A 16,668-nucleotide genomic window follows, 5' to 3' on the forward strand; every position below is an offset into this window, starting at 1 on the left:
AAGTTAACTCCCAAGAAGAATTAATAAGACTAAGCTGTCATGACACATTTTCTCATATAAATTGAAAAAATATTGGAACACTAAGGATAATAAAACAACACATGAAATTAAAAAACAAAAACAACACTTTTAGTAAAAACTACTGGACTGTAGAAAAATTATATCAAATAAATATAATTACTTGAATCAAATGAGCATTAAAATGTAAACATTCAAAACCCATGAGACACAGCAAAAGCATTGCTGAAAGGAAAGTGTGCAGCAATAACAAATATAACAAAAATAAGAGAAATCCAAAATCAGCGTATTAATTGATCACATGCAACAATTAAGGAAGAGTTTTTGGCAACAAAATAGCCTACCATAGCCAGAAGAAAAGAAAAATGCTTAGAGAAAATAATAATAGAAAGATAGGAAGAGTCTACAAGATTAGAGATGTATTTTTTAAAGGATAAATCAAATCAGAGAACACTGGAAAATCTAACAATAGATAAAAGGAGTAGATGGAAACAACACAAATATTAAAAGTGATAGGAACCTCACGGAAGAACTCATAGAAATAGAAACAGTAATAGCACAAGGCTATGGAGAACTATACTCCAACAAATTTATACTGGAAGAAATATTTGAAATATTTTAAAAGTACATACTATTTTTCTAATTTGTCATGAATTTAGTTAAAAATTGAGCAAACCCAAATCCCCACACACAAAAAAGTGAAATATCAGGTCATGAAAGAGCATTTCTCCCAAAAAAGTCCAGGCAAAGAAGCTTGAGTAGATGAATTCCACAGAGCATTCAGATGAGATGTGACAGTAATTCTACTTCAACGATTCCAGGATACAGCAAAGTATGATAGACTACCTGAAGTATTTTTAAGCAAGAATAAACTTGGTAACCAAATCAGGAAAATACATCACTAGAAATGAAATTTATCAGCAAAGAGCCCTCATGAACAAAGACATAGAAACTCTCAACAAACTCCCAGCTAACAGAATCCAACTATATATTAAATAAATAAATATATCCTACATCACAACCAACGAAAATGTTTCAGCAAAGTGACGAAGCATTAGAGACACTGCTTCAGCTATGCCAAGATTTTGAAAGCTACCTGGCCAGTTGATTGGAAGAGATTGATATTGAAACACATTCCTTAGAAAGGGACACAACGGAATACCAAACTACAGGAAAATATTATTGATATTACATGCAAGTTAATTTTTACTGAAAAATCATTCAACAACAATTTCAGCAGTAAATTGCCTGGGAGCTGCCAGAAATTGAGGCCGATTCAGAAGCGCACAAGAGGACTGAACACAGGCGCTATGGATCGTGGGTGGAAGTGGTGAATACCAGACGATGGTTACTCCTGTTTGATTGACTATATGAAAGCCATTCTATGGTGTGGACAAACTCAGGGTAGCCTTGAGAAAAACTGGAATTCTAGAACACTTATTTGAGGGGCTTTCATGAGTCTATCATTGACCTCTGACTCTTGGCAACTTTCCACTTGTGTCATACTGCAGAATGCTGCAGTGCTTTAATTTTGGTTTGTGATTTTAATATATATTAACACATAACAGGAAAGGGATATACTGCCATTTGTTTTGGCTCATACCGGACCTCTTTGGCTCCACAAGACCGCTTTAAATGCTGAAAAGCAAAGATGCTACTTTATGGACTAAGATGAGCCTGACCCAGGCCAGGGTGTCTTCGACCACCTCAGAACCTTGTGACATTTGGACATTGAGTAAGAAAGGCTGAAGAAGAATCTATGCATTTGAATCCCGGTGCTGTTGAAAGAAGTATCACTAAAATGCAGCTTCGAAACAAAGGTGGTGAGACTTCATCTCACACACATTGGGCATGTTATCAGGAGATGGGAAAAACATCATGCTCAACATAATAGAGGTGCAGCAAGAAAGAGGAAGATGCTTGACAAGATAAGATGAGTTGGCACAGGGGCTGCATCAATGGGCTCAATCGTAAGTACTGTGAGGACGGTGCCATCCAGGGCGGCGTGCAAACCAGCTGTAGCTCGGGTTGCTAAGGACTGAACTGACTCGAGGCATCCGAAGGTGATTCGAGGGTAGCTGGGAGATGGCCCCAGCTCACAACAGCAACCTTACCATTCAAGGAGTGTTAAAGGAAGGACTCCTACGGAGAGAAGAAGCAGGACGTGGAATATAGATCTATGCAAATGAAAAAAGCCGTTGGGAATAACTACTCGGGAGTGATGCGCTAGGCTTAGCGCCTATTGTGGCAGCAGGGCTTTCTTAGGAGAAAAAACGAAAACATGCTATCGTACTCTTCTTCCCTTACCATCTGAAGGACGTTTTGAAATGATTTACAAAAGAGACTATACTAAGATAAAGATATCGATTTAAAATTCTATAGTAGCCATTCAAAATAGAAACAGATTGAAGGAGTACACAATATATAGATATAAAACAAAATAAATTACAAAAATAAATTAAAATGCTGACTGCTGACAGGGGCCAGCTTTGAATTATAGGACTATAACCACAGCTGAAAGTTAATGCTTTATACAATAGATGTATGTATATGTATGGATTGTGATAAGAGTTGTATGAGTCCCTAATAAAATGTAAAAAAAAAAAGAAAAGGAAAAAAAGAAAGAAAGAAAAGAAAATGATTAGGGCAAAGAATGTATGGATGTGCTTTATACAATTGATGTATGTATATGTATGGATTGTGGTAAGAGTTGTATGAGCCCCTAATAAAATGTTTTTAAAAAAAAGTTAAGTTGCTTGGCTTTGTGTCCTTCTCAGAGTACTAGGCATTTTTGTGCCCAATGTTGCAGCCATTGTGTCGGTCCATCTTGAATGTCTTCCGGTTTTCTGTCGATCCTTCCACTTTATTTAGTACAATGTTCTTATTAAGTGACTGGTCCCTTGTGATAACAGGCCTAATGTAAAAGAGATGATGTATCACCATCCTCAGCTCTAGGACCATTCTAGGTGTGAATTGATCACTTATTTTGGTAATCGTGTAAGCTATCGGAAAGAGTCCTGTGGTGCTTTAGCTTTAACCATTGGAGTGCCAACGACAAGGTCAGGAGTTTTACCCAGACCCTGCTAGTGGAGAGTGAGGAATCTATCTGCTCCCTCAAGGTTTTCAGCCTCAAAAATTTCCCCAGGGTCACGGAGTAGGAATCAACTCGAAAGCAGTAGGTGAGGAAATAATTTTTTTTGAAACTAAACATTCATTTTTCAGATTCCTAATGTCGATTGTTACATTCTTATATATAAACATCCACCTTCTGATTATCCTGTTTATTTTGCATTCTTATAACCAGAGGATGGTTTGTTCTGTTTTGAATTTAGGATTCATTTGCCATCTTTGTGGATTCTGGATGTGTGCACACTGTCAGCTATATATATGATGAATATTCTTTTCCAATCTGTGATTTGTGTTTTCATTTACTTCTGGTGACTCTTGACAAGCAGAACTTTCTAATCTTAAGGTGCTCAAGATTTTTGATGCTCTCCTATAGTTAATTTTGTGTTCTTTTAAATAGAACAGTGTTTTTGCTTTTGTCACATTAGATATCAAGTCCATTTAGAATTGATTTAGTGTGCGATGTGAGTTAGAGTTTAAGATTAATTTATTTCCATATATAAATTCAATGTATAAGAACATTTATCAAAATGATTATTTTTTTCTTCTATTTTCTTTTAGTAACAGGGAAACTATACAGTGACATATTTTTCTTTGTTCTTTCCATTGTCCTTTCCACCGGTGGCTCAATTAGTTTATTTTGATCCAGCTTACAAATACTTTTTCATCTTTCTTTGGGTATATTATAATCAGAGGGAAGCAATCAGTTGATGGAAACGTATGAATTTAGAATTCGTAGTGGTACACCGGGTACAATAAGACGATGGGTGCAGACATTTGGGAAAAAATAGAATGGATGGGAATTTTCGAGTTGAATACAATTTTGAGGACATTAAGCAACAAGATTCTTAAGACTAAAACTAAGTCTATGTATTTAATTACCCTAATTTGCATCCAATGTTTCTCCAATGTACTCTGCTTACCCATTCGTGGGCAGGAAGAAATGAGGCAGAGAGTTGTTTCTATAACCCAAACACTGTCAGAGGACCTACCACAGTGGTGGGGCATCTGTTAGAAGTGACTTGTTAGTTGAACGAGTGCACAATGCTGTTCATTGCCAGGGTTTCCAACCCTCATCCAGTCAAGCCTTTGTTTTGACTAGCTATTATATTTCTAAATATATTACGTCACCTAAAATTAAACTGTACACTTAGTATCGCTGTATAGTTTATAGAGGATACAAGATACATGTACATAAATGACTTAAATGTAAGAATTGCAAAGAGCTGGCATGAGTTTGCAATCTAGGCAAAGTCTTACTTTTCTAAATTCTACTGTATTTATTCCATACTTTTACTATGGAGTAATGTTTCCTTGAAACTTTACATTGGAAATGAACATTGCCTGAAATATTGTGTCTAGCTGAAGCGCCCTTATTTTCATCATACATTAATGTCTGAGAACAGAGTAAAATGGTTTACAAGAGGATCGGGCAATGTGGCCGAAGTTAGATTTTCCTTTACAATGTAGGATTCTAGAACTTTTCTCACCAGTGGGGAATTTTTCCTTGTTAGCGAATTAATGCACAGGTATTTTTAACACACGTACACACTTAGGTATGCACATTGTAGGCCATCTTTCTCAAAGTTTGTTACCAGAATTCATGATGTTTATGCTAAAATGTTCAAGATTAAATGATTTAAAACATTTTTACATGTTCAAGATTTAGTGAATCAAAATTTATAAATCAAAATTTATAAGTATGTACAGCTTACACAAATAAAATTGAGTACTGTGTCCATAGGCTCACACAAAAGGCAAATATGTATATAAATGTAAGAAATCTGTATGTAGGCTGTTTAGTGGAGAGATACAATGTATTATTAAGTGGGATTAGGATAATTCTTTTACTTCTATATGATCTAGTGGGAACATATAATTACTTCTGAAGGGGGATTCTCCTAATACTATTGCTTGAATAGACAAGCATAAACCAAGACCCTCCTCAGCAAATCAGATTTTAAAGTCACCTCCGAATTAGACATTTGAGAATTTACTGAACATGTTCAGATGAAAAGATCCCCTAGACTCATCCAAGTAATCACATTTTTCTTTTACTGAATTTCTAGGCAGTATGTCTCTACCCTACTGTCAGTGTGTCATTAAAATTTTGCTTTATAAACAACGGGCCATACTGCAAAGGACAATGAGAACACTGCACTCTCTATGAAAGCAGATGACAGAGCCTTGCTATGTTGAATTTGGAACTGACCATGCAATTTTCTATAACCAGTGATATTTAACAATATTCTTTATCACATGTTATCTAGTAAACTTAATTTTAATAATTTATGTATAATTAAATGTAAGAGATGCCCACATAGAAATGATCACTACTCATTTAAACATGGACACTAGATATCTGAGGGCACTACCTTTCTGTGTTAAGGGAAAACACTGCCCTTTGGTTATTGCTGTGGTCAGGTGTCTTTCAGCTGATTCTGACTTACAGCGACTCTGTGCCAAAGAAGGAAGCATCTCCTTCGCTTGTGGCCTTGTCACAATTGTTCTTAATTTTGAGTTCATTTTTGTAACCAGTTTGTCAATCTATCTAGTGGAGGATCATCTTTTTTGCTGCCCCTTTATTTTACCATGCATGATGTCCTTTTTCAGGAACTGGTTGGTCACTTCTGATAAATACACAAAGTACGTGAGAAAAATTTCCATCAACTTTAATTCTAAGGAGCATTCTGGTTGTACGTCTTCCCTGACATATTTGCTTGGTCTTTTGTAAATCCACGATACTTTCAATATTTTTCTCCAGTACCATAATACAGATGCATTGTTCTGTTTTAATGCCCTTTATTAACTGTTGACCTTTCACATGCATGGGAGGTGATTAGAAATACCACAGCTTGAGACAGGAGCACCTTAGTCCCCAAAGCAAAGTCCTTACTTTTCAATATTTCATATTGCAGGTAAACCCAGTGCAATCATTGCTTGACTGATTGTTATTATTCTGTAAGCACTGATGGTGGATCCAAAAAAGATACAATCCTTGAAATGTTTAATATTTTCCCCATTTATAGTGGTGTTATCTACTGGTCCTATTTGAGGATTTTTGTTTTCTTTACATTAAGTTGCAATCTATACTGGAGACGCAGTTCTTGACCTTCATCAGCAAGTACTTCAAGTCCGCACTGTCAGCAAACAAAGTTGTGTCAATCGCATATCACACACTGTAAATAAACCTTCCTCCAGTCCTGATGCTGCATTCTTCTTCATATAATCCAGCTTCTTTGATGGTTTTCTCAGAATACAGATTGAATAAGTTTGGTGAGAGACTACAGTCGACACACACCCTTCTTGATTTTAAATCATGCAATGTTCCCTTGTTCTGTTCTCACAACTACATTTTGATTCATGTACAGGTTCTGTAGGAGCACAGGTAAGTGTTCGGGATTGCCATTCTTCTAAGGCTACCCATAGTTTGTTATGATTCACATAGTTAAATTCCTTTGCATAATCAATAGAATACAAGTAACCATCTTTCTGGTATTCTCTGCTTTCTGCCAAGGTTCACCTGGTATCAGCCACATCCCTCCTTCCATGTAATCTTCTGAATTGCAACCAGATTTATGTCAGCTCCCTGTCAATGTACTGCTGAAATTATTGTTGAATGATCATCAGCAAAACTTTACCTGAATGTATTGTCAAAAATGTTTTTGTAGAATTTTCTCATTGTTGGGCCATCTTTTTTGGATGGGTATATGGAAGGATCACTTACCATCAGCTGGCCAGGCAGCTGTTTTGAATAAGCGATTGTTTCTTTTCCAGTGCCTTGTCGATTTGTTGAAACTTTTCAGTTGGTATTTTGCCAATTCCTGGAACTTTGTTTTCGTCTAACACCTTCAGGGTAGCTTGGGCTTCTTCCTTCAGTATGATTAGTTTTGGATCATATGCTACTTCTTTAAACAATTCAATGTCAACATTTTGTTCTTTTTGGGGTTTTATGCAGTGATTATAAGTATTATTTCCATTTTATTTTATTTCCTGCACTGTTCAATATTTTGGCAATATTCTATTTCAGTATTGCAATTCAAGGGTTGGATATTTTTGTTGTTGTTGCCAGTCCTATGTGGATATTTTTATGTGTATAGTCACCATTTGTGTTGATGAAAAAGGTATTTGTGATGAAGTCATTGGTTTTGTTGTACCTTACTGAGATATGTTTTTACTGTTTCATTTCCAAGCATTAACATTTTTACTTTGGATGCTAGTTGACAGGCACAAAGAGTAGACAATTAGATCATTCAAAATGAAGAATAATTTGTCAGCCTTAGAGAATCCACAATTCGAACTTAAAGCCAAGAGAGTAGCATTATATTAAAAAAACACATGCCCACTCACCTCCATTAATAAGTAGAAATCAGTGACAGCATGAACAATTGTACTGTTTCCACAGTTCTTCTTTTGTGTTCCTTACATGATGTTCAATTTTCACCTGCATCTAAGGCACATACTATGGTTTGGGTCAGGCACACCTCCATCTTCAAAGTGACATGTTTGCTTTTCAATGATCTTCAGGGGTCTGTGCAGCAGATTTACTGAAGGCAATGCATTTTTGATCCCTTGGCTGCTGCTTCCATGAGCACGGTCTGTGGATCCAAGCAAGGCAAAATCCTTGACAGCTTCAAACATTTCTCCATTTCTTATGTGCTACTTTTTGCCCAGTACTGAGCATTTTGTGTGCTTTTTTACATGAGATTGTCATCCATACTGAAGCCTGTAAGCCTTGCTCTCCATCAGTAAGCGCTTCAAGTCATCCTCACTTTCACCAAGCAAGGTTGTGTCATCTGCGTACCACAGACTGTGAATTAGTCTTCCTCCAATTCTGATGCCTCATTCTTCTTCATATAATCCAGCTTCTCCTCCTCAGCATGCAGATGGAATAAGTATGGTGAGGGGATAAAGTCCTGACGCACACCTTTGCTGATTTTAAACCATGCATTATTCCTTTGTCATAAAAACGACTCCTGATTTATGCACAAGTTCTGAATGAGCACAACAAAGTGTTGTGGAGGTCTCATTCATCTCCAGGTTGGCCCTAGTTTCCTATCATCCACACAAGCTTGGCTTAAGCAATACAAATCCTTCTGGTATTCCCAGCTTCCAGGCATGTTCCATCTGTCCTTAGCAATGACATCACCTGTTCCATAGCCTCTTCTGAGTCCAGCTTGAACGTCTGGCAGCTCCCTGGCAGCGTACTACTGCAACTGTTGTTGGATGATTTTCAGTCAAATTGTACTTGCATGTTAGATTAGTGAGAAACTTCCATCATGTGAGTATTCTGTTGGTGCACCTTCGTTTGGGATGGGTACAGATGTGGCTCTCTCCCAGTCAGTAGATCGAGCAGCTGTCCTCCAAAGTTTCTGCCATAGACAAGGAAGTGCTCCCAGTGCTCCACCACCTTGTGGAACATTTCAATTGCTGTCTTCGATTTCCGGAGCCCTGCTTTGGCTAATGCTTTCAGGGCATCTTGTACTTCTTGCTTCAGCCTCGTTGACTCTTAATCCTATGCTACCTCCTGAATGGAAGTACTGCTATATCTCAGGGATAACTGTCCTTTTTCCCTGCACTTCAGCACATTATAAACCATTGCCTCACATATATTGTCCTTATTTATGGATTCATTTTAATTGTTGTGGGTGACAAATAAATCCTCCATTTATTAACTGATGTGGACTGAGAGTAGAAATAAACCATGCAGATTAATTTTAATAATTAAATAATAACATATCAATTGACAAACTGTTAAGTTATACAGACAGTCCATTGGTTAAATTTCTTAAATCACACGATAAAGAATAATTAAAAAAACATGCAGATGACTCCTTCAGGACTAGTGATGAGAGTGATGATACCTGGAGGGTGGAGGGGATGTGGTGTAGAAAGGGGGAACCAATTACAAGAATATATTAGCCTCCTCCCTAGGGGATGGACAGCAGAGAAGAGGGTGGGGGGAGACGTTGGACAGTGTAACATATGACAAAATAATAATTTATGAATGATGAAGGGTTCATGAGGTAGGGGGAGTGGGGAGGGAAGGGGGAAACGAGCAGTTGATATTAAGGGCTCAAGTAGAAGGCAAATGTTTTGAGAATGATGATGGCAACAAATGTACATATGCGCTTGACACAATGAATGTATGTATGGATAGTGATAAGAATTGTATGAGCCCCCAATAAAATGAGTTTTAAAAACATGTGAACGATGAGATAATATTTACTCGACTAATTACACAACTGTTAAATCAATGAATTTCAAGAAAATTTTCTCTTCTTTTAGTTTTCTAATTTTTCCAAGTTTTCTCGACTTTTTTCTTACTTCACTCGGTGCCATCATTTCAGATTGAGCTGATTTTGATTCCTCAAGTGTTTCTGTATCTCTTACTAGACTTTTTAGATTACGTTTTTATAAAATCTTGGATTTATATACAGCTTTGTCTACTGTGATTGCAGTTGAAAAAATGGAATAACATTTTGATAATTCAAAGGCACAAACTGAGATATTAAATATCAGTAGTAAAGTTAATGCCTTCTAAATTATTTGCAACATCCTCAATAAACTTTCTCATAATTGCAAAAAAAAAATGGAGAGAAGCCAGGATTCCAAGTAACCCTTCCATGAGGACTTGTATCTGACTCCTGCTGCTGCTGGGTCACCAAAGATGTCTTCAGGCCCCATGTCTCACATCAGGCTTCTATTAGAATTAAGCTAACGATAATCTCATTTAGATAGAAATTATTGAGGTTTATTTTTATTCAATACAAAAATTTCAACTGCAATTAGTGATGAGTGTTTCTAAGTAAACCTTTATTTTTTATTCTCCTGTTTATCATTAATCATACATTAACATGCAAGAAAGGCTGGGATAAGTTTACATAAAAAATTGTACATGTGGAAGTCCATATAACACTTCCTGCAGAATTTAAAATATTACTGATTTATCTTTATATGATCTACATCAGCTTTGTAATTATTGATGTTAAAGCTAACCTCACAAATATAATCTTAACAAAGTACAACAGCCAAGACAAATACTCTTTAATTATTTAGTAAACCAGTGTTTCTCAAAGTGGGCAGTACTGTGCCCTGAAGGGAGACGTGAACAATCCAAGATTATTGCAAAAGCAGGTAACTATACTTTGTCCTGGATATTGTGCTGAAATGCAGAAGATTTTAATTGCAAGGGAGACACTGAGTGATCCCCTTAATCCCCTCCCCAATGGGGGAAGTAGGCCAAATAAAATTGGAAAACTATGAAGTAAACCATTGTTTGACTTAAGATGGATTTCAGGATACCAGCTTTGCCTCGAGGTTTATTGTAGATAATGACTTCAGGGTCATATTTTTGGGTAAGTCATTTCTACCTCAATGCATGCAGGTGGTCTAGGTTCGATGAGAATTCGGTATTCCACCCATGGTATCTGTAAATGAGTGGATTTTACTAACAACTAGAGAGATGAACCAGGTGTGGAACATGTCCTTTGGACCCTGAAATCATAACCCTAAATTCCTGATCCAAGAGACAGCTCTGACACTAGAGAGGCAACAGAGAAGCAGCAGCAGCAGCACTGAGAATCAGAGCCTGCGACGGCGCAGAGGGCTTTCCAGCTCACAGAACAAGGAGCGGGGTCATTTTGGGTATGAGCCTCACTTCTGGAGTGGGGTGGCTCTGAGCACTCCATTGGGGAAGCTGGATTTAGTGACCCACATAGACGGTGCTTGGGGCCTTCAGGTTGAGACATGTAGCAGAATAACATGCTTTGGGCATTTGCTGAAAACCCTAAAAGAGATTTGTAAAACTGCTCAAGCAGAACAGAGTCCAATTTAAATGGCAGAAGGCTAGAGAGGGGGATGTCTGTGGAAACAGCAGAGAAGAAACTGCCTTGACTGTACGACTGGATCCTGAGCATCTTGCACATAAATTGCAAGTCATTGAAGTCCCAAACAGACCCAATATTCTTGAGCACTATTTTCAAGTTCTATGTAGTCACTACAATGTATTATCAAACCTAACCACAGAAGTAAGGTGTCAGACTAGGAGAAAATGGATGGAGGGTGGAGACCTGCCTGACCTCTGCATTGTGGCCATCAGACTCGGTGGCCAGAGGTCAGATGTGGTCCCCAAATGGTTGTCTCAATATCAATCAAGTACATAACATAAAATAAGAAAATTTGGTTTATAAAAATTATTCACAATAGGACTAAGCATTTATATTAAACTATCACATAAAGACACTAAATTAGGAATTCAAATCAATCTTAAAACAGTGAGGGCAAAATTGCTTAACCTTGGAATGAAAAAACTTTGAGAAGAATTCAAGATGTACTTTGCATCTCAATCTATTAAATTTTCTTTATATTAAAATTTATTATATTGCTTAAATAAGCCATTGAGTTACATTTGATGTCATTCATCTTGGTAATAGGATATTAAAATAATCGAATAAATGAAATGAAAGCAAAAGTTAACTAGATTAATATCAAAGAATTCCAATGGTAGTAGTTAAACTAGATACATTGCCAAATAGTATAAAATTTGAAAATCAAATCTAAACTGGTCAAAACTACAGCAGGGACAAAACATGACAAAAAATAGAATCAAAATAAAACCAGATAAAGTGACAACAGGGATAACACGTTTAAGTAGTTTACCTATGTTTCTAGTGCCTTTTGTAAGAAAAAAAATAATAAAACCTAGCCAAACAATCTGGGTAATGTGCTTGTAAAACTGGCAAGGAGGCAGTATGTGACCTCAGAGGATTTCATAAGTGGGAAAAAGACCTAGTGAATTCATCAGTGTCAGCCCAAGGCTGGTTTCTATGAGCAGGGCCTTAGACATACTACCACCTCCAACTTCACTAATTCTGACTCCACCTCTCCCTTCCACAGTATTCTCTACATCTCTGCTGGGCACTGGACACACAGAACTTACACATCTTACTCATGATTATGGGCTTGTGGCCAAATTAAATTGCTGTAATACAGCTTTTCTCTATATATCATTGTAACTCCCACCAAATGACTAAATAGGACCAGGCCAAAAGTGTATGTGAATCACTGAGAGAGATGATGGGTCCGTTTTGCCATTTCTCTTTTTCAAAAAGACTCATCAACTAAGTACTTGTGTGACTTCTGCTTAGAGTTGGAGTGCCAGGAGTGACTGCAAACCCTAGATCATAACACATAGCAAAGAAGCAGTACCAAGACCTTGAAAGAGGGCAGCAGCTTCCCTGGCCACTGAAAAGACAGAGGTTAAGAAGCCATGTGGCTGTGGGGTCGAGCACTAGAGAGAAATGTGGCTGCAGACTGAGAAGTACTTCTGTGGACACAATATTTTATTTTAAATGCTTCCAGGTTTATGGTAATTTTTTAATTTCTGAAATAAACTTATATAATCGTGAACAGCTTATAAGTTCTGTAAAGGCATTTCAAGACAATAGTGACTCCATCAGAGAGGTACGATGTGGCGGTTAGAATGGTGGTATGAGAATACTCTGAAGGCGGCGGGTAGCCTGCTATGGAATTGGATTCTCCTTCTTCCCACTGAACCCAAACGTGACTTCAAATACTATGTCATCGCCTCACTCTACTTCTCAGCTGGATTTGATAATTCAATGTAATGCCACATAGAACTCATGCCCTGTACTAACAATGATGTGCTTTAGGAGGGAAATTAACAAGTCACCATTGAGAACCAGAAATGTTCAGGAGATTCCGTTCTTTGTTCGGTACAGACTTGCCTCTCTCCTGCCCACTGGTAGGCTTCTCTCTAGTCCTTGGCCCCATTGCCTGGCCTTTGACCTGCTCAGCCAATTTTACAAAGCTCTTTTGGTGTTGACAGTAAAAACTTCAATGTGAACTTTCATAGAAACAATTGGTGCTGTCATCGTGGTTCCCCGCCTTGTTCAGACTGATGCTATTGAGATTCTCCATAATTTCTTTCGATAGCTGTAGATTTGATTCTTGTGTACTTCTGTATCATCACATTGTATGTGTTATTTAAAAAGCTATTTTTATCTGATTTGGTTTGGATAGTATATAAATGTTGTATACTCAATAATATAGTCAATGTGGAAATAATAGAAATAATAACCAAGAAGGTATTTTAATGTAAGGCAAGGCTTACCTATAAAATAAATTTAATATAAAGGCATGCCTAATAACTAATAGTGTTGAGAAATACACCTTGTGAAGCAATTATATGCTATGAGGATCATTAGTTATACATTAGATTTTCAATTCAAACATGTGAAAATAGACCTGCCTTTGAAGCACATGAAATTGTTGTACTGCAGGACACTCATCAGCAGTAACAAGTCCAAGGTGTTTCTTAGTGTGATAAAATATTTAATAAAAGTAAGACAAAAGGGCACAGGAGACCTCCGCAGCTCTTTGCCCTTTGAAATACATTACTCGCCAGAAAGCCATTAGCTTAATATTCAATTCTAGTAAAAACTATAATTTATTCTCTAAAAGAAAGGTTTTCAGTAGATCTGTAAATCATTTCTTTATCTTAATTAAAAGTCCTATTGTTGATCTCATATAAAATGATCCCTTTGCATGTACAGGGCAATGAAGTGAGGGCCAATTTATTATAACAATATCATTTCCCCTATCAACCAACAATCAACAAATCTTCAGTGCAAATAGGACAATGGTACCTTACTCAATTATCTCCTGGTTCTGTGCACTGATGTGAAGAAATCTGAGATGAGCATACCACTGACCTTATGAAGTTACTTTCCCATGTAACCCTCCGTCATCTATTTCACTTTTCCTTAGAGCCACAGACTGGCCAATGCTGTCACCACAGAACACTTTCCCTATTAAAGAGGCATATTCAGACAGCAACACTGGTGAATAGTAGTTCATTTTTAAGTGTCTGTTTTCAGACACTTTCTCTATTCTAATTGTGTTAAAATACATAACAAAAATTTCCGTTGTAACTATTTTAAATGTATAGTTAATATTAATTATTCAGAATATTGTGTAACCTTAACCATTATTTGATCCCAAAATATTCTTGTTATATCAAACAAAAATTCTCTATTATATATGTATACCCTATTTCCCTTCTCTTTGATAACCATTAATAAAATTTAAAATCTATATACCTACTCTAAATATTTCATAAAAGTGTAGTCCCTCAACATTTGACCTTTTGTGTCAGATTTATGTGGCATTATGTTTTCAAGATGCATCTATGTAATAACATGTATCAGGACATCATTTTTCTTTATTATTGCATAATAAGCTGTTATGTCCATGCCAAATTATGTTTTCTGTTGATGTGCACTTGAATTGCTTCCACATTTTGACAAATGCAAAACATGCTACACTGAAGATTGAAATAAGAGTATCTCTTTACATTATTTTCAATACATACTTAGAAATGGATTGTTGGTTGATAAGATGTTCTGTATAACTTGGAGAAGCATAGACTAATTATTTTCCACTGAGGCTTTACAATTTTACACTCTTATCAGGGATAGATGAAGGTTAAACTTTTTTGATACATAAAAAGCAACATTACGAATATTTCTTTTTTTCATAGGATGTATTGTAATGGATGTGTTAAGGTATCTCATGGTTTCATTTGCATTTTCTCAATGAGTGGTGATGTCATACATATTTTCTGTGTTTTGGAGAAATTCTGGCTCTGTCCATTTTTTCATTGTACACACACACATACATCGGGCTCTCTGTCTGTTTTTTCATCGTAAACATACACACACATACATCTGACTCTCCGTTTTTGTCATTGTACACACACACACACACACACACACACACACACACACACACACACACACACTCCACCCAAAACCGGAATGTGCTGGCCAAAGCAGAGCTTTCATTTTCCCCAGCAGTTGAGCATCAAGCAAATTGCTCTGAGTTAGTGCACCCATGTTGCCACCTGGGAAGGTTTTCTCTGGCCACAGTGAATATTTTCATAAAAGCAGTTTTTCCTCAAAACTTGGGTTTTTTCTTAATGGCTGTTTTAAAAGAATGGCATGCAGCTGTGAAATTTGGCTTCCTGCTCAAGAAAAATGCCACAGAAACTGTTGTGATGTTGAGCCCAGCTTACAAGGACAGCGCTGTGGGGAAACGCAAGTGTACTGGTGGTTTCGCTTTTCAAAAACCAGAAATATCGACTGATGACAAAGCTCGTTCTGGGTATCCGTCAACTTCCTGAATGGATGAAAATGTACCTTGTAAGCATTTCCACTTAATCAAGATCTGTATTTAGAGGTTCTGAAAAGACAGTGTAACGGTGTGCAACAAAAAGGCCTGATTTGTGGCAGACAGGGGACTGGTTTTGCCCACAACAGTGTACCTGCTCTCACAGCCATCTCAGTGTGTCAGTGTTGGGCAAAAAAAATCCAACATGCCTCTCTTGCACCATGCACCTTACTCACCTGACTCACTCAGTGACACTTCTTTGTGTTTCTATGAATGAAGCGAGACCTGAAAGGACAGTGATTTGAAAATGTAGAAGAGGTGAAGAAAAAACAAGGGAGGTGCTGTCAGCCATCCAAACATGTGGGAAAAATGTTTCTAATAATGGAATCACAGTTTTCACAAATGTATTAGAGTAATGAAGAGTGCTTTGAGGGTGATAAAGTTGGTTTGTTAAAAATATTACATACCGAGCTTTGAGAAAAATTAATATATATATGTATACACACACAAAATAAAAGCCTTTACCATTACATATAGAATATTTACCATAACAGATATAATAACTAATAAGGTATTTTAATGTGAGCCATGGCTTACCTATAAAATAAATTTAATATAAAGATTTGCCCAATTATTACTAGTTGTTTTGAACTAGCAGTTTCATCGGCTCTGAGGATTATTGTGTATAGGTCAGAACTTCAATACAGAGATGGAAGAATACGTTTGTCTTTGAAATGCCTTAAATGACTGCTGTGTAGGGCTCTCATCAGAAGTAACGAGATCTAAGGTGGTTCCGAGCATGATGAAAAGATCTAATCAAAGTAAGACCAAGAGGCATGGCGGCATAGCAGCTCTGCCTTTGGAAATCCATTCCTCGCCAGAAAGCTCGTAGCTTTATACTCAGCTCTAGTGGAAAGCGGCCTTTAGCTAGTGGAAAATGCACGCGCGTGCGCACACACACACACACACACACACACACAGTGGTGAGTCAGTGGAAGAATTTCTGCTTTCCATCAGAGACCTGGGTTTCATTATTGGCCAAAGTTTTCAATGATCAGATACCATACACATGTCAGTGGACATTAAACATTTATATAAAAAATGAATAGAATGGCATGCTTTCCATACTAAGGAGATGGGTCTAGTAATATTTTCTCCAACATCAGCTAGTAAGATGCATGGGTCACAATGACTTGACCTGTACTGATCGTTGGAATGGCACAGAATTGAGCATTATCACTTTGTTCCTTGTGCATGGGGTCCACTGTACTCGTGTGGAATCTGTACATGGATTCAAAACAATCTTCAAGGAGAACAAACACTAGCGTGTGG

This window comes from Tenrec ecaudatus, chromosome 14 (assembly GCF_050624435.1).
Source record: "Tenrec ecaudatus isolate mTenEca1 chromosome 14, mTenEca1.hap1, whole genome shotgun sequence".
NCBI lineage: Eukaryota > Metazoa > Chordata > Mammalia > Afrosoricida > Tenrecidae > Tenrec > Tenrec ecaudatus.